General features: G+C 46.4%; 1 protein-coding gene across 2 annotated transcripts in view; it reads left to right on the top strand.

Moving 5' to 3' along the window:
• The window catches only part of LOC106639451 (uncharacterized), a 215891-nt gene that overhangs the window by 101574 nt on the left and 92001 nt on the right, over positions 1-22316 (top strand). Inside the window, exon 1 of one of the 2 annotated variants that reach the window (XM_089598886.1) lies at positions 14984-15010. The exons of the other annotated variant lie outside the window; for it this stretch is intronic. The gene's annotated coding sequence lies outside the window, so the exon portion shown is untranslated. Of the gene's footprint in view, positions 1-14983; positions 15011-22316 lie in introns of those variants that run through there. 2 annotated transcript variants of the gene reach the window in all.

The following is a 22316-nucleotide window of genomic DNA, read 5'->3' as shown; positions in this document are numbered from 1 at the left end:
CGTTTACAGAGTGACGCAGCGCGTAAGGAAAGAAAGGAGAAAAAAAATTGACAGATCCATCGAAAAATCCACGCGACGCCTTTCCCCAAAATGATTTCACACTTTTTTCGTCTCCCCCCTCGTCCCGACAATAAACTTCCTCCCACGTAAACGCGCCGTCCCACTCTCGTCTAGGCGAGCGACAAAAGAGCGACTTCCACGGAAAACCCGAACACGAAAACCATTAACACGGAGGCCCCATGTGTATACATATATATGGCAGCAGACTTCACGCCTCGATTATATGTGGTACCGGTCGCAGGGGCATTAAAAATCGAAGTCGCCGCTTGACAAATAAAGTAGCCTTCCTTTCCGGAACAAACACGCACACCTCCCTTTCTTTTTCCTCTTTTTACGGCGCTAATCTTCTGACTTTTGAGCCCAAAAGGTACAGGCGAGCGGAAAAAATGTGCATCAAGGGAAGTCTTTGTTAAAGACTCCGGCTGCCTGGTACACTGCGCGACAAATCGTCCAAACGCATCTCTCCCTCTCTCTTACTTTTCCTCTTCCCCCAGCCGCTCAATCTTACTTTTCGGCGGTCCACAGTAGCACTTTGGTGGAGGCTTTTAAAATATACCCCGTCGGCCCGCATTAGATTTTATTATCATCAATCTTCATTTAAAAGCGCTTATTTGCTCGGCTCCGCTCGAATTTATTTCGGGCATCCGCCCCCCCCCCTCTCTTTGGTGGTTTTCGCGGACTCTGTTGGAATTACGTGGGAAGAAATTATACTCACTCTTGTATTGGGACCCGGGGGAATTTATTGAACTCGCGGGGAAATAAACACCTCGCGGTCGATGGAAATCGAGGAAGGAAGCATCGCCATTCCGCGCTCATTAATACTTTTTTCCGACCCCGAAACCATAGCAATTTTCTTAAAAGCACCGTTATACTCCCTTTTGGACGTCACTCCCGGTCCGCGGGTACAAAAGGAGCACTCACTTTTAATTCCAAAATGCTTCCCAAAGACGCAAACAACAACAACAACAACTGCGCTTACTCCTTTCCTCGATATATCCGGGTAAATAAATAAAATTACAATGGGGGGCGGATCCAACTTGTCTCTCCCAAAAAACAATTTAATCTTCCTCCGACACGCGGCACCGCATCCGTCTCGGCCTCGGCCAACGACTCTTCGATATCGCGCCGTCTCGCCGCACCCCCCCTCTTTGCAGTCTGCGCTGGAAAAAGGATCCTTTCTTCCCCTTCTATTGGAGCGAAAGGAAGAGACTCCCATCGCAAATGCCTGCTTTTACGCTCCACGGTATTTTATACATATAAAAGAGCGAAGAGTAGGAGGAGGTAACAGCCGCAAATGCATATCGAGTGATGGACCGTAAGAGGGTAAAAGGCGGACGTGAGCACCGTATATGTTGTACTGGGGAGTTGGTTGCGTTGATTTTTCGCTCTTTGCATGTGCCCTCCCCTTTTTCTTCCGAGCGACTTGCTCGGGTTCCTTCCCTTTGGAGGAATCACGCGTGGCGACTTTTTTTTGTCATTGCTTTGGTTTGTGGAATTAAAACGCGTCTGCGATAAAAAAAAGTACGGGGAATCCAAGTATATAATATATAGGGGGGGGGGCTCTTGGCTTGGCTTTTCAAAGCTGCCACGCGCACGCCCACCTTTACCTCCATTCCGTTATTTCATCCGCGATAAAAGCGCACGTACGCTCGCACGTACGTGGAAATAAATATATTTCCGGAGAGCTTGACGGGAGAAAATATGAAATTGATAAATTCTCCCTTTTGGGTAGATAATCTATCGTTGCGAGAAGAAATAAGCAGGTCTAATTGACGGTGGCACGGTCGATTTGGGTGGTCGGTCATTACAACAAAGACGAGCGTCACAGAAAACACGCGCGCTTAGCGTTTTGTATATTAAGTGTAGGAAAAATAAAATAATGTGTTTCTCCAACAGACGAGGGAAAAACATCGGATCCTTAAAAGGCCATGATTGTCTGGTCGGGGAAAGGAAAAAAAAAAAAAAAAAAAACAGACGTCGTCATTTGTCAGTGCAACGAAAAGGGCCCATTGGCACTCTCCTCAAAACCGATGGTATCGGGCGTCAGTTTCTGCATAGTGTGTCTATGGAAAAAAAAAGAAAAGAAGAAGGAAGGGGCGGTAAAGGGAGCAGAATAAGAGAGAGAGACACCGTCCATCCATACACACTTTACCATACATATATAGGTGCACGATCGAAGGAAGAAAAGGTGCAGGCGACGGTCACGCCTCGAAACCGCCTGTGTTGGCTGTTTTGCTGAAAAATCAGTCCCCGAAAAGCGGCATCCGCATTCACCTCGAGAGACTCTCCTCTCCGATGGACCGCTTCCACGAACCGACACATCCCCCACCCCTCGGATGGATTTTCGAGTTTTCAGCTTCCTCCCCTACCGTGTACGCCGGCTATTTATCTTTTCCCTCCATCCTTCGACTACCGGCGCTCTCTCTCTCTCTCTCTCCCGTGTATTTTTCGCGCGGATGGAAAAAAAAAAAGATAATCCGGCTCGGGACAAACATACCATCAATGTAAAGTACACAGCAAAGTTGTGTACCCAACATGTGTATATGATACAATGTACATACATGATGTGCACCTGGAGGAAAATGGAAAACGACAGGAGGAGGGAAAAAGCGCACGAGAGGAGAGGTCGTTGAAATACACAACGGCTCAACTCTACGCGCATATATAGACCTGCGTGTTTATACGCGATAAAAGAGAGAAGGAAAAGTAGAAGAGCGTAAGAAGAGTAAGTAGATGGAAATAAAGGGGAGGAAAAACGAAAGGCGCGGTGTACATATATATTTGTATGTACCCGAGGACGTAAATAATCGCCAAGTGGGACTTTTATTGCGCAATAATGTTACATTTGCATTGTTGTTGTTGGAAAAAAAAGGATGAAGATAAATAAAAACAGGGCCACCACTACGTGTGTGCCATCTACGTAATACGTATACAGAAAATTGCCATATCTCATGGTCCTCTCCACCCTCTGCCCCGTAATACCGTATGCGTATACATATAAAACGCGCGTACTTGGCTTTATCACTTTTTATGGCGCAGTCATACGTATATATATATATATATTATGTACACAGCTCAGACGCCTTGAACTGCCTGATATGAATATTTACACCAACGACCGCGGGTGCATTTTTCGAAAAAAGTTACCTCATTCTCGGGTGCCAGTGTACAAAACAACCCTATGTGCACCAAATCGCACCGATGCACCCCCAAGGTAATTGCAAAAACTCTCATCATCGCTTCGTTCTCAATGTGGCTATACGCGCACGATTTCTTCCTTTTTACCCGCTTTACAGGGCAGGGTCGAGCTTACTATTCCGGAAACAAAAACAAGGAAGGAAATGGACAAGGAGAGAGAGGAAGGAGGGGAAAAAAGAAAAATCAGCACGCGGAAGGAAAGCGCCGTCCCTGCGCGAGGAGGCAAGAGTGAGAATAAGAGAGCAGCCAAAGGGGGGAGGATTTGAAATTCCGTGTTCGCCTTGGACACAGACGTGGATCTAGCGACCTGGAAAAACGGAGCGTTTACCCCCTTTTTCTCCCCCGCGTCAGGTATATAAAATGTACATTCGAGCCGAGACGCAGGGAGAGGACGTTGAATTTATATACACGTGGCTGGAGGAAAAGAGAAAGCGTATATAGTGTCCAAGGGAGGTGAAAAATTCGCACGCGTTTCCGTAAAAAATCGCCGTCTCGTTACCAGGTATACCCTGTGCCCGTATATATACACTCCGAGTATACAGTTTGAAGGGAGGTACATTAGGTCTCTGCCGAGGCTGTGTAACCGGTATTACGGGGTGGGACTGAATTTTTTAGCGCTCTGTTATTCCCCGTCCCTCTTCGGAATGAAATAAACCTCCATCCCTCTTTTTCTTTTTTATAATTTAATTTGGTACATTTAAACAATAATCCCGCAATAAGACACGGTTTGTGTAATAATATAGGAAATGTATTTTTAATTGGAGAAAAAAGACCGACAAGTACATTCATGCCCCAGAAAGTAGTTCCTTTCTCCATTGCACATTGGATTCTCATTCGATCTTCAAAAAAAAGCCATCTAACCGCGTGAAGGCATGAAAAAAATTTAAAATCAACTCCGTGGGCCATTTGTCACCAAGACTCGGGAGAACTTGCGGGGACACAAGGAACACGGCTGTATGGGCTTCGTTTTCCAATTAACCAATAAATCAGAGCCGCAGCTGCTCGGATGACGATCGGAAAAAGAAGGCCCAATCCACGTGAAAATCTCACCGCAGAGGAAAATAATATTCATCGCTTCGACAATGGCACCGTATTATTGCAGACGCGTGCATCGGGCTCGGAGGAGCACATCAGGGAAAAAGAAAAAAAAAAAATAAAACGCCCTCGTCTCGTGCGGAGGAAGAAAGTCAAAAGGAAAACGCGAGTCAAGCGAGTGTATACACGAAGAAATAATATTGTATATACTGGGCGCGCAAGAGAGGCGCAGGTGAAAGAGAGACCGTATAATACGGAGACACCTTTGCAAACAGACGGTCGTGTATAGGGGGCTCGTTCGCGTGTACACGGGCTCAGGGTTGATTTTTATTGTTACCTCTCCTATGACGTTGACTTCCCGACCGTGGCAGCTGCACCCAACTGACCGACCCTCTTCCCTGCCCTGCGACTCCGCGCCTTCTTTTCTTCCGTTCGCTGCTCCCCTGTGCCTCCATATCGTGTATATGATTCGTAAGACGGTGTACAAATGGGAACACACGTACACGCCCGCGTTTGATCCGCAGAATATGTATATATGCACGTGTGTATGCACACGTGTGGGGGCAAACGCGCGTTTTTCCGCTTGGATTGGAAAATCGGTTTACGAAGCCCGTCACCGCGACCGCGACGGGCTGGATTTCCGTCCGATTGCTCCCTCGTCGCTCCCTTTTTATTGGCATCGGTCTTTTTTGCTCCCTTGTACCGTGCGGCGAGGCTGACCCTACATTACTACGTCTACGTTGTTGCGCTGGATGGCAGAGGCCATTCGAATCGCATTGAAATTTTTTGGTTTATTTTTTACCCCCTTTCATAAATATTTCCAGGGCTGCACGTGACGTTGCGACCATGAGTATTGTTTAACGGAGATCTTGGTTTTTGTAACCACGTTCGCGTCGAGCCGATTTTTCGAAGGTTACTAAGGGTCTTGAGCCGCGTGTACGTTGTGTTATTTCCCTTATCGCACCAAAAGTAATTTCTCAAAGGTCAGTATGAATTTGGCGATGTCTCGCTTCTGTCGAAATCATAGATTTGTATGGTTTCTATTGGCACTATTTTTATTTCAATTTTTGGTGAAACTGTAACGCCCGAGTTTTACCAAAATGTGGAAATATATGCATTTTAGAATGAATTTTTTCTGGCTATGATACTTCTACGCCACAGTAGCCACTAGATGATCTTTCAAAGGCATCCGCACCTCGGAGCCGTCAGATCAAACGCATCACAGACCAAAACATCTTTTACATTAAACCTTTCTCGCTGTAATTGCTTTTATGCATTTCAGCCGAACGAACAAAACCAACTGACCCCATGATCCAAGACCATCGCGCGAGAAATGTACAATTAAATAGCTGGAAAAATGAAAATTCCATCCCAAGCTAGGCGCAAACCCGCGTTGTGCATATTTCAGGGAAAGCGGGTCAGCCGCACCGTTAAAATCCCGTGGCCTGCTTTTCCAGTGCATCCAAATGAACGGGGGGAGGTTGAAGAAATCCGACCGAGTGCTGGGAAATTGTTTTTATTATTTTTTGATTTACATGCGGTCCCCCGTGCTATCTTCCCCTTTGCCCTGCACTCGGGGCTCTTTACAAAGTTTAATTCGCATCTGGGCTCCCCCCCTCCTCATCCTTCTCTCGCGAACCTCTTTCGCTGCCGCAGCCGCGAAGAGTTTCGATTATCTCCCCTAATGAAGTTTATTCAGAGTCGACGGTTTCTCCAAGTTCCACGTGTAATGCCACTTTCCGAGTTGATCGAATCAAAAGTTTACTCCCCGCCGACTAGCGCGTGTGTACGTGTTACTTTGATAAAAGAATCGACGCAAGTGTCCTCTTCCCCCACACGTTTATCATACATAATATATTAGAGGGGCAGGGGGGAACGAAGTAATTTTTTCGAGTATTTTTTCGGTTGGTGTTTAATTACCACTGGTCCAAGATGACGGAGCGAGCTCTAATTGCATTTTTCCTTTCCCCCCTTGACGACGAGAGAGAAAAAACTTGCACCGCTCGGCCGATGTTTTCTCAATCAAATTGATAATTACGATGAGCCGGATATTTTCCACTGAAACAACGTTTCACTTTTAATTACGAAAATTTCAATCTCCATTAATTATCCTTTGCTCCAACGAATTTTCTATTTTATTCCCTTGAATTACCTATGCAGTTTAATTAACATTTACCCAATAACCATCACGTGGGTCATGTACACCGTATTCATTTTTTTTTTTTTTTTTTTTTTCTGTTTCAGGTACGTTTTCGAGAGGAGCATTGAAAACAATCAACAGCCCCACTTCCTCATCGACATCAGTCGTAATATCGTAGCAACGTAAGTAAACACGCATTTCCCTCTCGAAATTCGACCTTTTCAATTTCAAACACAGCATTCATCCTTTCTTCCTTCTCCTCTTACATAATACAAGAGGAGAGAAACGGAGCTAAGATCCGGGGGCACCCGTCGTCGGTTGCTTCCTGTGTCTCGAGAACGACAAAACAATCGTTCAAGTTTACTGCACAGTAGCTAGCAGCCGAACGACGCTATACTCACAGTGTACAGTAGTGCAGGTATATTATATACCTGTATACGGTGCCGTGCCGAAGCATTAGAGCTTCAAAGAGCCGCAGGAGCTTTACCCGGTCCCTCAATGTATAGCCTTTATTAATTCAGAGAGCGGCCCCACTCTCCCCGGAATCGGAATTGCATTAATGCCCGACTCCCGCGAGCGCCGCTGCCACTGTCTGTCGACCACCATCCCCACCTTCCGCTAACTGTACACACTGCGAAGGCTAAATTAGTCGAACTACGAGCTCCGGAAGATCGGCAAAGAGGCGGGGTGTGGGGAGACGCGGACTCTCCCTATTGGAGGATAGTAAGAGTACATAGTTCATCAACCGTACCACCAGCAAAAATGTATAAATATGACGGGAGGAAATGAGGAAAGTGAGCCAGTGGACGCAAAGTACGTACATATACATGTTAGGAAAACAATTATCGCTCCGTCCATTGCCCCCGTTTTCTTAGTACAACGGCCCTTGGGCTGTCCATTGTTTCTCTCTAGTGCTCAATGGTCGCCGATGCGCGATCTCCAGTGCCCTCGAGGTTGAACAGCAAAGAGATTAGACGGGAAATTGGTTCTGAATTTTCACTCGGGCCGTTCCCGGTTCCTAGACGAACGAAGGGTGGAGCTTCTTTCTTGCTCCGATAAAGATGCCATATATATACCCTTCGACAGTGGAAGAGCTCGGTTTGCTTACATTAGGAGAATAATAGTAATATATGTATATACAGATGTGGCTCGGGAATCGGTATGGAGATTAGAATATGCCTCGAGGGGGCGAACGTCGAGTCGCAAAGTTAAGGGAACGGTGGCCGAGATAACGAGAAAAGTGGAGACATCGATGTGGAGCTTATTTTCCTTCTTCCCTATATACTGCTACGAGAGAGACGTCGCGTAATCCATAAGGTGTGTGTGCCCGAGCTGGTGTCGTCGGTGGAAGTTGTCGGGTGACGAGCCCGACATCGCGTCAAATTTACCTGCAGACAGCTCGCGCTGCTGAGATATCGAAAGATCGTCTCCACGGAGATATCCTCCCTGCGCCCTGTACACTGTATGCATGAGAAGGAAATTGGGATACTCTCTCGTACTGCACCACGACGGGGGGGGGGAGAGAGAGAGAAAATGGGATTTTCGAGGAGTGGCCTAGCAATTTTTTCCCTTTAATTTCCCTTGCGCGCCAGTATATACATACATACATACACGCGATAGACGGAAGGGGATGCTTTGACGCCCTCGACCCCCTCGTTTTCTCCGTCTTCTCTTTCTCTCTTTTTTTTTTTTTTTCTTCTTTGAAGCGAGTAAGTGCGAGAGAGGGTGGAAGGGGATGATGGGGGTCCGGGGACCAAGATTTATGAGCCACTCTGACGTACACTTTTCTTCTCGTATCTCGTGTACATATATACCGCCGTACGTCCCTCTGGACGCGAGTGCGACGCGCAACGAGTTAGCGCGACGACGCAGATATTTTCTCGAAGGACGAACCTCTGATGTGCTTGCGTGTATTAAGCTTTTTTTTTCTTCGAGATATCTTGCACTCGGGGAGCGCCTGATTATTAGTTAACGTCAGTCTATGCGGGCCCTGTGTATGCGTGTGTGTATAAATATACACTGCACGTGAAGGGGCTCGTAAAAATAGGAAACGCCAAGGGGAGGACAAGCGGTGACGGGGTTTTATAACCGTGCGCACAATACCTACGGGGTATATTGGTGTTTCAGAACTGCTTGCGGAGGGGTCCTAATGCGACGATTACGTTTTCGAAACGCTCGAGTGAATCAGGCATACGTATACATAATAGTTTGAAAGGAGGAGAAAGTTGTGACTTGCCGGTTATTTATTATACCTTTGCCTGTGTTTTTAGCAAGCGCGTGCTCTCGTGTTTATGGATTTTTTTTTTTTTTTTTTTTTTTTTTTTTTTTTCAAGGGAGGAAAAAAAAGTTTGCGGAGCCCGTGGGTGGTATCGTCAGGTTTAATGTCGCACCCCCAAGCAGACGGTTTACGGTTCGAGAGTTCCGATCATTGCGAATCGTAAAACGACGTTTCGGCGTACACCCAACTTGCGTTGAAATTTTGTATTTTTCGTCTTGGGAAGGAAATGGGGTATAAAAAACAAAGCGAACCATCTGATCTCGACTTTTTTACCCAACACCCTCGAGCTCGTGGAAAGCTTCACGTGGACTGAATTAATCAACGATATACTTTAATCGGCTGGCATGAAGGGAAAAAGAAAAATAATTTATATTCCACTTTCAGCAAATGGGATTACACGCTCCTTTTGCTTCGCTTTAATAAACTTTTAATCAAAATAATTCACGGGGCCAATTTCCTGAGTGCACCCATTATGGTGCCTCAAACCTACCAAGCCAGCGAAAAACCAAAAATAAGAATAACCCAATCACCATCAAAAACCGTACTTATACCTATACCGTATAAATATACACTTGTGCGTACGCCCGTGAAATAAAAAATAAAAAAGTCGATCTACCGCGAAATTTCAATCACCCCCTTGGCCCCACTCTCCGAACAAAAGAAAAAACTGAGCCCTCATCGCACGGGAGCTCGAAAAAAAAAAAAACATCGCGTCATTTAAATGCGTACCGCACGACTCACGTGTACGTATAATAATGTATCCCCTGTAGGCCGTGCAACGTGACGTAAGCTGCAGTGCACAGGCACTAAGCGATTCGCACTTGAGCGTCCATTACGTCCCGCGGAGATGATAATCAAAGAGAATAAAGGGTGGGAGGGGGAGAAAAAAATTGTCCCGTTCCATTGTCCGCGAGAAAGGGAGCGAGAGAAGCCGGCGCTTTGCATTTCGACGCTGTGTGCACGTGCAAGTATGTATATATATACATACACACAACCGGTAGCCGAGTGCACGCGCTACGGTGCACCAACTGCCTTTCGGGGCAGCGCAGCTGTCGCGGCACGTCGGCGCATATTTCACATTATTACACTGCCTCTCTCTCGTACATACGCTGCTCCGCCTCCATTCCCGAAAGCCTCGTTGTTGTTGTTGCACCTTAGCTCTCTTTCTCTCGGTTGCCGTTATACTCCACAGCGCATTTCTCTCCGGGCTATGTTTTAGGGGCTTGTTAGCGTTTTGGTAGGAATTCCCGGGCGCAGGTTGTTCTTCTCGCTCATATATATGCATGTACGTACACTGGCTACTCCCACTTGGAGCTTAGAGCCCTTTGAGCGTCAGGTGCAGTTTTTTTCCTTTTTTTTTTTGTCATGTATCTTGAAAAGCGTACGGTTAAAAAACAAAAGCCTCTAACGAGGAATACGGAATTTCCAAAGTTAATTTCCAAAGTTTCCATAATGGATTTTCCAAATCCAATGTTAATTTCCGATCATCGCAGCTCGAATAAATACAACAGCGAGATAGGTGGTTAGGTGCACGCGGAATGTAGGTCATGTTGATTTCACACACAGCCGTAAAAGCAAAAATCTTCAAAGGCTCGGGCTTCGTTGTTTACCGCTGAAAAACATTGCATTGTAGGTATAGAAAAAAAAAAAAAAAAAAAATCCGTAGATTCCATCAATTAATTTAGGCAGCGTCGGTGGCGTTCAAACGCCGTCGGGGGAACAAACACACAGCGCGATATACTGGCAGCAAACAAGCACCAGCATTACGAGTATACGATATAGAGGCGCTGGCTGCGGAATTAACGGGATAATTACGCGCATCGCAACGAGTGAAAGAGCACACCTGTATATATATGCACGTACCTCTCTTATACCTTGGAAAACACGCCCATTTACATATATACGTATATTTAGCGGTGCGCATTCATAAATTCCTTCTATTCAATTAACAATGCACGCGTGGAATAAGATATCTATATATGTATTCTCCTTCCCTCTTCTCGCGCTCCCCGAGGCTCATCGCAATTATACCCATCCATTTCGCGAGAGGAGATATCATACATACCTGTGTACCTGTGCACCACTCGTCGTTATACATTTTTCATCTCATCACGGTCGTTCAACCTTTTTTTTTTTTTCGCGATGATTCCCTCCGCTACACTAATTACCCACCTCTTCGCTCTTCACGTGTGCACCAAAGGGTATATAAAAACGCCAAAATCTTTTTTTCTTCTTTTCGTCCCTCCTATATCATCCCCTTGTTTTTCCTCTGCTTTTATCTTCCCGTTCGCCCTTATCCATCCTTCGCAATTGTTTTCCCGTTCAACTTACACCTTTTTGTTACTCTTCTACCTGCCTGGTCGCACCTTTTTTTTCTCGTTTCCTGGATGGCTAAAATATTCAAGGGCACATTGATTTTGCCTCTCGTAACTTTCTACGCGAGAGGTACATCGAGCAGGGTATAACTACATCATGTGCTTCGCTTGAAAAAACGCGCATCGCTGTACTTTCAAAGTTCGTGGATTAGCGTTGATTGAAAAGGTAAGACGGTCTTTAAACCCACAGCCATTCATCACCTGTATACGTTTAAAAGCCCGGGGAATTTGAGCAGCTCAGTGCGCATCATCGATCCTGTCTTTCGCCCGGTTGCGGGGGCTTATTGGGAAAAATTTGCGTAATTACAATATCGTCGTTACACGCTCCGGCGTATACGTATGAGCCCGTGCACGCGATGCCGCCAATTTTTATACATTGGCTGCGCTGCATGTTAATTACAAGGTAATTTACAGGTTTCATTGATTACAAATTTTGTATTTAAGGTTGAAAGCTTTTGAAAAAATTCTTACGGTTAACTGTAAGTTTTGGTAAGGTATGAAATTAAGTGAAAAATATAAGTTGAGTATGTAGTGTTAGTTATAGAGGCACGAGCTTACAGAGATTGAAGCTACTGATGGCGTAAATAACGTTATCGGGGTACAATTTCTTTTGCATTTTAAAACCCCTTATTAAAAACTCCCCTCACCCCTACACACGTAAAAAAATCTGGAGGATCCATATCTTAAGTAAGGAGAGTGCCTGCACATACGCATCAGGCGCACGTGCAAGTATACATAGGTACACGTAAGGAGAGTCAGTGCCCTCATATATACATGCCGGACGACACGGTGGCACGTCTCCTCGTGTGCATCTTGATAATTTTAGTGGCACGCGACTGTAACAGTGGCAGCAGCCGCGGCGTATAGCAGCCGACGACGTCACCCTCGCAAGGAAATCCAAAAAGTGCACGCCCCGACGACGCATCTTGTTCTCCTCCACTTGAACGACGCCACATGCCTTCGTATACCACCCTCGCTGGCTCTCTCATTAGTCAGTCTCTCCCTCGTGCTCTGTGTGTCCTTTTACGAGCGCCGCCACCACTGCTGCTTCTGCTGCAAATGAGGGAAAGAAAAAAATTATCGGCCGGAAGCGAGAGCGTGCGCTCAATTTTTTTTTTTTTTTTTTTTTTTTTCTCGAGACACACGGAAGAGAGTATATATATTTTCGAGATATTTAATATAAGCTTGCTTTTTGCTTGTTCCCTTGATGGAATACGAGCGGGGGAAATAATTGATTTTCAGTACAACGGAGAATTGTTTTTTTCAAAGGGGGTTGCTCTGAAAATAAAAAATAGTGGCCTTCTCCTTATTTGTTCCTTACTCGAGTGAGAGGGGAAAGCTCCGTTTTACGGGTTGGTTGCGACAGTGCAGTGCACGCGAATTTTAATGCTGGCCATTTTTGGAAAAATATTTGTACTGGGTGGCTCTTTTCAGTGATTCTAACGTGATCCGTCATCGAGGGTGTAAAAATCGATTCATTATTAAATTTTATTTTTCCTTCTGCGAAAAATTAAATTGCATTCCAGCTCGATGAGATCAGGCGTCAAAAATACACAAGTCGAAAAAAAGGGGGAAAAAAAATTCGCCAAATCCAGAGATGAGCGGATATACCATGTAATTTACAACAACCCCCTCGTGCACGGCTGCACCTCGTAAATTCGCGTCACAAAGGCTAGAGTGAAAAAGCATTGCCAAACTTTCGCCATAGTGTACAATTTACTCCTCCTCGGGTTAATATACAACCGGCAGCAGAAAAACGCATCTGCAGATTCGCAGTGTCATTCGTGAAATAAATGGAAACGCTGTAGTCTGCAGTTTAACTCGAACTCGGCGTTGCACTCCGCAGTGTATATACGTATATAACACAGCTCGCAGAAAAGGGCAACTGAAAAAAGCAGTCTGCCAAAGACAACAAGGCCAAGGTTATGCGACGTAATGGGCCCAGGGAAGCTCTGGTGAGCGACGGGGGGTGCTCGTCAACGCGCAGGTACCCTTTTATGATCCTCAGTGCCCCTCTTTCGTAAATACACGTATACACCTTTTCTTCCTTCCACCTTTTTCCCATGGTTGTATTACCTCCTTCGCGCCTTCTGTCGGCCCATCGTACCCCTCCTCCACTCATTTTCTCCTTCCCGGCTTTGCAACCGTCCGAGAGAAATCGCCCGCACATTTGCAAACAGCCTCCTCCAAAGCTGCCATTGGCGTACCCCTAACGCAATTGTGGAGCAATAAAACAACGCGTCTCGTTCAGGGGCTCCCTCTTCTTTTCCTCTCGTCTCTTTTGTTCTCCTCCCTTTTTTTTCTCTCCTTTCCGGCAGTTGTGGTCCCTCCTTTCATTTTCCGTGCACTTACATACATCGCTGGACTTAAGGACGAACTCGGGGGGGTCTCTCCATTGTCGAGGAAATTCAGTGGCCCTTTTTATTTCCGTGGACGGCTAATTGCTTGTGTTGTTGGGTTGTACTGATTTTCGACGTTTTTCAAACAAATTTTCAGTGGATCTTTAGTTTACTCGTTTCGCCAAACTTTGCGCGTATACAATTATCGTCTCCTTCCAAGCTTCCTTCGGCAAAAATCAATCATCCCAACTATGAGGGAAAGAAAAAGGTCACGATTCGTCCGATGCCCCACGACGCGCGAGGAGGAAAAAAACAGTCGCTCCTTCCCCGAGAAATTCTTCTCCCGAGTCAATCTTCTCGGGAGGACGATGACTCGCTTGAAGAAAATCGCCCGACAATACACGCTCATCGAGAAAAACACTATTTTTCTTTCGTCGCTGGCGAGGGAGGAAAAAAAAATATTCCTTCCCCACGAGGTTCTCGCGTGTTGGGCGCGTGAAAAAAAAAAAAAAAAAAAAAAAAAGCGCAAAATCATGGCGGGCAACACGCGGTGTAATAATACAACGTCGGATAAAGAAGGAGCAACAGTCTCGTGAACTTCCACTGTATTATAACGCTCGTGTATATCTGGCTTATGCGTTTGCCGGAGAAAGATGGAGAAGAAGGCAATGGGGAGGAGAGAGAGAGACCTCTCTATCCTCGCGTTCAAAGACCCGCTGCTGCTGTTTCTTACCTGGCCAGTTCTCGCCTTTTTTCTCTCCTCCACCAGGACACGTATATATATACGTACGAACGCACGAGAGCAAGGAGCGATTTCCAAAGCGTCGACAGATGGCTCCTGCTGGCTGGCTCGGGTCGTGTCCTTGTATTGGTGAATGTATGAGCGCAGTTATACCCCGTGAGTGTGTGCTAGTGCAGGGGCACATTATATCATGCCCATCAGAGTGTGTGGTGCGCGCGTGGAAGTATAAGTGCCGGCGGCGACGACACGGGAGAAAGAGAGAGAGAGAGAGAGAGACTGCTGAGAGCACATAGGCCTAATACGTACTCCGCGACCGGCTGGCCTGCCTTGGCTTCTCTCTCTCTTGCCTGCGCCATCAGTCGTGCCCGCGCTCCTGCGAGAGTTGTTCGCTCGCTCGTTCCCCCTTTTTTTCATTTCTCACGAGTGCTGTGTCGTAATTTTTTTTGGTTTTTCGCTGCCTCGTTTCGGAGCGAACCTGCAGGCTTTTTTTTTTTTATTTTTACACCAAAGTGAATATTTTTGCGCGAGTTTGTTTGTTTGGTTCATTCAAAAGAAAAAGGGTGAATGATGATGATGTGGTGTTGCCGATCTCTGTTGTACAGTGTGACTGGTGAGTGAGGGGAAGGCGATGCATCGAGCACCGAGGCTGGATTCTTCGTTTCTGCGGCGGAAATAGACGCGGCACTGCGTCCTCGCGGCGTGCCGTCGTGCCCCTGTAGTTTCGCCCGTTTTATTTAGGGGTGGAAAAAAAGGAAATCAGTGATTTCGCTCATGGAGTAGAGCTGTGTGGTTTATCTACATCGCGTCGCTGGGTCCGTCGGCAGTTCCTGAAAAAGTTGACGGGTGAGTTTTTTCACCACCGATTTGTGCGTGTGTGTACATTGTGATGTTCCGTTTTTCCCCTCAGTGTTTTGTCGGGAGGTGCCCAAAATATCTGAAAATCGGCCTAGTGGATCGGTATCGTTTCTTTCTGCCTTTTCTTTTTTTCTTTCAATGGAAAAAAAATACCGTGTCTTTTCAGTGATTCGGTCGCTTAGAGATGCTGCCGCTGGCGGATCCAATCGGCTATCTCTAGTCGTGGCTAACTCGAGTTTTTACCGATTTAACAGTTATAACGGAGCTGCTGAGCTGTGCCACAGTCGAGCGTTTTTTTTCTTCTTTTCAAAATTCCGATGGAATAATGAAACCTACTTCAACACATATTTCACTCGATGGACCTTTTTTTTTTGAAAGTCAAAGCGGAGTTTCTTGCAACGCGTATTATTTACCAGATCGCACGCGTGAAAAGAGCAGTTTATTCACATACACAAGTGGGACGATACTGTGCTCGGTAAAAATGAAGTAGTGTTTCGTCTTTGCCGAAGAAATAATTCAAATTGCGCTTCCCGACGATGATCTCGATTTTTGTTTGTCAAAGAGAAACGTTATTATCTTTTTTTTTATTATAGATGCGCTCCGCAGTTTCGAAGAAGCCGATGACTCAATGCCCGTACTCGTTTCTTCTCTTGCGTTATGTACCTTATACATTATTATTATTATTATTTCATTGATAAAGCCCCACGACTTTTGTACCGCGTCGACGAAACGAGAATCTTTTTCCTCGACTCCCTTTATTTGTAAATAATATGATTAACACACGTTGGACGTGGCCGATTTTTTTTTCGTTTCTTACCAAGAAGCGAACATCAACCTTTATTTAAACTAAAAAAATGTTAACTGTGGGCAACGCTGTTGAAATCGTGTAAACAATGGGAATAATAAAGATAAATGAAAAAGGAGAAATTGAAAATTCTCAACGGTACAAGTATAATCTTTACCGCTACGACTCGAATGAAAATGCCAATATTAGCAAAAGGAGGAATGAATAACGAACGAAGGAGAGAAAGAGGGGGACGGAAAAAAATCGCCACGGGGAAATAACAATGAAATAAACGTCCGTCGCTGGAGTGCGTTCTCGAGGGAGTCAAATTAGTCGAGAGACGGGTTTCGTCGTCGTCGCAGGGGATCAAATATTTGATATCCACGAGTTGAAAGAAAAGAAAGGAAAAAAAAAAAAAATGCTACTCGCACAGCACCGCTGGCGATACATCAGGGGGAGATCGCCGCGAAACGTAATCCTCTTTACCTTAGTTTGCGCGCTACTTCTCTAGTTTCTCTGTTTTTTTCTCTCCGAGAGATTCTTTTCTCACTTCTCTCGCGGAATTCTTTTCTCTCCTACACACACACGAGCGTGTTTTTGCAGGAGACCTCGTCTCCCTTTTATTCAATTGTTTGCGCGAGGGAGAATAATAATTACATCGTTGGTGCCCACGGTGGTAAAGGTATTTTATAAAAGATGGAGGAATTTTGCGCAACTGCGGTGTATCCGCGGGAATTTCTCTTTCGCTCCTTCTTTTTTTTTTTTTTTTTTTTTTTTCTCGAGCGCTTTGAAGCCTCACATGTGCACGGGCTGCGGTGAATGGCGACAGGGTGGTATTATACTCTCGCGGTTTTCGTACAATCAAAGGATTTTAGAAGGTCGCCTTTGATATACGGCAGCACGGATTTTTTTTTCGCACCAGTGAAATACTTTATTTTATTCTTTTTTTTTTTTTACCTCCATACGGAACGGAGAAAAAGAGAGCGATGGTCCAAAGGGTTTTTGAAAGCCATTATACTCGCCAACGTTACACTAGCTCTTTCGAGCTGTATTCGCTGGCTCGTTACGCCGCACGCAGAAACTTAATGAATTACTACAGGGCCAGTTCTGTCCCTACGTTGGATTTAAAATTAATTATTAGCAGCGGTATAACATTGTAAAACGTAAAAAAAAAAAAAAAGTTTTCTTGTGAAACACCAGTACAATTAATGTTGCAAAATATAACAGTGCGCCTCACCGTGTACGCGAGAATTTTAATTTAATGCAACTTTTGCGTACCTACATGTATATGTAATATCTATATATGTGCTCGCGTTTTGGGAAACGAAAAGACGGACACGTGCTCGATTATTTAATTGCGAATATCAAACGCGCGTAGTTAACGTGGCGTGCACAATTATTTTTCCACTTTTTCGAGCACGCGCGCATTTTTAATTTCACGCGGGATGTGTCACGCGCATGATCCCGCGCGCGCTTGACGTTCGTTTCAAATTAAATTACGTGAATAGTCTGGCTGGAGTGATGAATTTTCGATTCCATGGGCATGAAGTTATATTTTTTTTTTTCTCCTTTTCGAGTTGGCAATTAACGCGGTAGTAATATTTTTGGAGTAAAAAAATGTATAAGGTACAATGTACACGCGTTCATATGGCGCTGATAAAATGTGTAATTATAATACAACATACATGGTGGATGTAAAAAAAAAAAAAAAAAAAAATCACAGATTGCTACTACACTACACAAGATATGTATACACCTACCGCACGTAAATTCGCTCAGAAGCACACTAGATGCTTAAGCAAAGACCTCTCCAAACTCCGCGAATATAGATAATATTTCGACAGAACTCTCGCTCGATATGCCCCCTTCTCCCCCCATGGCCTCCAAAGTTTCCCCGAAAACACTTAATCCCTTTAATTATAACAAGATCAGCTCCCCGCAACATATATACATCTATACACACATGCTCACGTAGAGTCGCGCTTCTGCAGCTTAATCCTGCAATTTCTCACATTTGCGCCTTACTGTGCTCTGCCCCCCCCCCCCCACCTTTGGGGAAAATGGAATGTTCAGATCCACCTGATGTATGAAATAGTATCTGCTACTACGTTTCGACGAGCGAAAATCCGCGAAATCCTTCACTCGGAGAGGAGAGTTAACGGGGGATGTATCGCAGTGGTGACGCCTGCAGCTCCAGCGATGCAGAGGAGTCGGGGTGGGGGATCGAGAAGCGCGACTAACCGGTGGCATGACTAATTACTGGCATAGCCGAGCAACGGAGGGAAGTATCCAAACAGGGACAAGAGACGCTCTTACACACACGCACACACGCACACACACACGTATATAGAGTGGCTCTAGTCTAGTCAAGGTATTACCGGGTACCTATATACAACGTACCCTCGGCTGCATCATCGGTGAGCACTGCGAGGGGCGCAACATGTACATGTACGTGTATATGCACTCATACTTGCACAATATACACATAGTTCAATATTAATCGATGCCGGTGCTGCTGATGCTGCCTGTGCCCTCCCCCCCACCGCCGAAAGCACGTCTAAGCTATCGATCTCGCCGCGCGCCAAACTCCGCCCTCACTTACTTGACTTGGATCGCTTCGTGTGAGTAACGTCCTCCTCCTCCAGCTCTTCATCCCTCTCCGGTATTTCATAGTGTTGGTAACGGGAGAATGTGTCGAAAGGAGGGAGCAACGACTGCATCCCAGTACGCACACACCCACACGCACACTCTTGCTGCTGCTGGGGCGCAAAGTAATTACCCGCTTTCGAGTACTATACGGGGGACCCCCAGAAGGAGTATACACATGTATAGTAGACGCCCTTCGAGGACGAGGCTGTGTAAACTGCAGGGTGTGTGGGTGAGTGATAGACGGAGACGCTCGGGCGACGACGTTGGCCCTCTCCTTAAAACGACGACGAATCCATATTGATAGGCACTTCCATTTAGTAACGTTCCATTAGAGTACACCCTGTACGGGAGGAGCCGATGGGCGCACCTCTCGTAGGGGTGCGAAAAGCGTTTGAGTATCGATATCGAGAGCCACACCGTACAACCATCCCCTACTAGAATCTTTCACCTCTTTCGTTGTATGTGATAGTGGGCTCTCGAGACCCCTCCTCGATTTTGCATCACCCTCGCTCGCGTTGGCTGCTGATTTTTTGCTCCTCGAGTTGCGCTTTTAACCCTCCCCCCCGCCCTGGTCCTTGGCACGCAACGAGTGGTGTGCGTGCCCGGGGGGGAGGCTGCTCTCGCTGATTCGATTTCAGAGGGTACAATAAGCTCGTTTTCGCTTCTCATTTCGTCCCTGTGTCTACTGTTCGCTTGTAATAATTAGATTGGCTTGGCAGTTTTTTTTTTTTTTTTTTTTTTTTTTCATTCTCCTGCATGTCTATTAAGGAAATTACGAGTTTCGAGGGCTTTATGGCGTGTGTACGGCTATTGAATTTTTTTTTCTCCATTACACGAGTAATCGCGTGTCGTGGTTGAACTATACCGGAATACACGTGTATATTATACATGATGCGCATTGCACGCGTGACAGGATCCCGGGTGAAAATCAACATCTGCTGGAATATGCAAGCAGGCGCTGATGAATATTCCGGATCGATTTGCCAGAAATTTGGCAATGATTCTGGAAGATTGGGGACTAAGGGTAGGTGTGTGTATATATATATATGTATGGGGTAGGGAAGCACGCGACGGCTGAAATCGCTGATAAATCGACGCGCTCTGGCTGTCTCGTTACCATATATACATACATTTACACGGCCAAACGGGGCTAATGAAACGTGCGTACATTGAGGGGCCGAAGGGAAGAAAAACACCAACCTTTCACCGCTTCCATACATACATATATAACATTTGTTACGGATCATACACACATGTATGGTACAACGTACACGTCGCAGAAGGGGCTATATCGGTCGATGGCCTGATTGACAGAGTCAATCGCAGGCATCCAAAATTCAGGCGCAAATACCCTGTACGCGCGCGCACGTGACCTCCTGCTGTATTTACTCCTGCTCTGGACCCCATCCTCCACTAGGTTGGGTGGTTGTACGTAGCTGCACCTGTCATAGTGACGTGGAAGTCGTTTGATTAATACTGCACGTACTGCTTTTCGGACGATAAAAAGTACAAAGAGAGAAAAAAAAAAAAGCAGTGTGTATACACTAGCGCGGAAAAAGAAAGAAGGGAAAAAAAACAAGCAGACCACCCCGTCGCGTTGGTATGTATTATCTAGCCGCAGCTATCTATCAAAACGAAGCTGCAAAGTGGCAGGGGGAGGGAAATATTCAGGCGACAGGGTGCTTTAAAAAGCGCCGTCATCAATAAACGTCCCTATAGCCAATGAGCCACGACGACGACGAAAGGGGGATTTATTCTCCCCGGCATCGTCAGCCTCGCTCTTATATATGTGTATACACCCACCCACCCTGGAGTTAATAGCTAATTATCCAATGCAAATAGTCCAAGGATCCCGCGAGGGTGACCCGGGGGCTCCCAGCAGCAATAAGCCATACCCCGGCGCGCATGTACATTATCCATCCCAGTTAGAGAGAGAGTCCGGTGTGTGCCGCGGCCCCGGGGCTACTGTGTACGGCCGATTCAAGGTTGACCGGATTCGTTGATCAAGCGAACGGAGCCCCCGTGCTCATCCTCGTCGGCGAATCTCTCTCCCTCTGCTCTGCAGTGCTGTTGTATATAACGCACGGTATACGTGAATCCACCACCTCCTCCTCGGGGTGCGGGTGACTTGAAATACAGGGTACAAAATTTACAGTAAATTTGCCGATGAGTTATCGATATACACTGATGCTGCATTCGTGAAACGTGTGTGTATATATACACGGAATGTCAGAGGTAGGGGGTGGACAAATATTGTAGACCGCTGGTCTGTACGGTACAGGGTACAATCTATTAGGGATGAGGGTCCTATACGCAGAGAGAGGAAGAGAAGGTGGTGGTTGGCAATTAATATCACAAGATTGATGCAACGGAGGGTCCGCGAAACGTAATACTCATTAATTACCGTTATCTCGCGCGAGAGTGGATGGAGCAGGGGGGGGGGAGGGGGAGGACATCGGTAATGCGAACATTACTAATTAGCCCGTCACGCGGTGGGTCGTGATATTATCCTCCGCGTGCTCTGACGCGAGTCCTCCTCTGTAACCGTACTTTCTGCAAGTACATCGCTCACGATGAGTATCGCCTGGCCGCGATCTCGAATGGGAGCCGAAAAAAGAAAACACATGCGCGCTCGGACCTAGCTGTGGTGGCCAGGAGGAAAACGATGGTGTATATATATATATATGACCGATGCTTCGCGGTGATGTGCGCTCGGGGAAGGAAGAGAGCAAACGTCGCCGATAAACTTTGCCTATTAGAAAATTGTGACTAAGTACACGTCATCTCTAACAATGTGTCCCAACCCTCCCCAATACCCCTTCCTTCGCCTTTGCTCCCCTGAAACTCTAACGATTTATCTCCCCGTAGTTTCACCTCAGCCGGCGGAGCCCCTTAACCCGCGCCCCTCCTAGTGCGCAGCCCAGCGAGCCACCCTAGCAAGTCACTCGCAAAAGTCGACGGAGCGATATCCCCTTTGCTACGTGTATACATAGGGTAGGTATAGGTAGGTACTTCTCCTCCCTCGGTTCCCGTGCACGTCCGAATGAGTGATGCAGAAACTATGGGTTTGCGCGACGTTGAAAAATACTCCCTAGCTCTGAGGTTACTAGGGTGGGGGGGGGGTTATACACGTAGTGGTTAGACGCGGGGGTGCAAGCTCGTATAGGCCAAACTAACTCAGACGTGGGCGTGGTACCGCGAAGGATATACATCGCTTCCTCCCCCCCCCCGAAGACTACTCGGCCGAAAAGAAGAAGCGGACGCGTCTCTGAAAAGCCCTCCGTCTTCGCCGCTGCCGAGGATTTCGCAATCAGTGCGTGGGTGTGAACATACAGTATATACACCGTAGCTCCCCCCCCTGGCTCCTTCTTCTTTTTATTTATTTTCCTCCTTCGTTCCTTCCTTTCTCTCCGGAGAAAGCTGTGGGGTAGATACGGCCTTTTTGGGGGAGTTGCCCTGCCACGCAGAAGAGCGAGCCGAGTGTTTATCCGTTCCTTTCCTCCCCCTCCTCCTCCTTCCTTTCTCCCTCGCGCTTTCCGCAACTCATGTAAATCTCTCGAGCCGAGGGTGCGTGCACGGAGATCCTTTTCCGCTAATAACGCGTCATTAGCTCTCTGATGTATGTTTTCTCGAGCTTGTGTACGTCAAAGACGGCACACGCACATGACACACTTTTCATATACACGAGATTGGCGAGACGATCGAATGTATGTGCAATCGCGGGCTCTACAGGCACGACAGATTAAAGCGTATAGGTTGCACATGCACAAGTGAATACTTTTAGTCGCGCTTCTGCGTTGGACAGAAGCTCGGGGGTGCGTGTGAAAATTGATAAAAAGCGCGACTGTGTATAGTTGAACA

This window comes from Copidosoma floridanum, unplaced genomic scaffold (genome assembly GCF_036245765.1).
Source record: "Copidosoma floridanum isolate Cflo_tuat_1 unplaced genomic scaffold, Cflo_Japanese_pri ptg000006l, whole genome shotgun sequence".
In the NCBI taxonomy this organism is placed as follows: Eukaryota; Metazoa; Arthropoda; class Insecta; order Hymenoptera; family Encyrtidae; genus Copidosoma; species Copidosoma floridanum.
The sequence above is the reverse complement of the archived record's forward strand: the minus strand, read 5'-3'. Positions and strand labels throughout refer to the sequence as shown.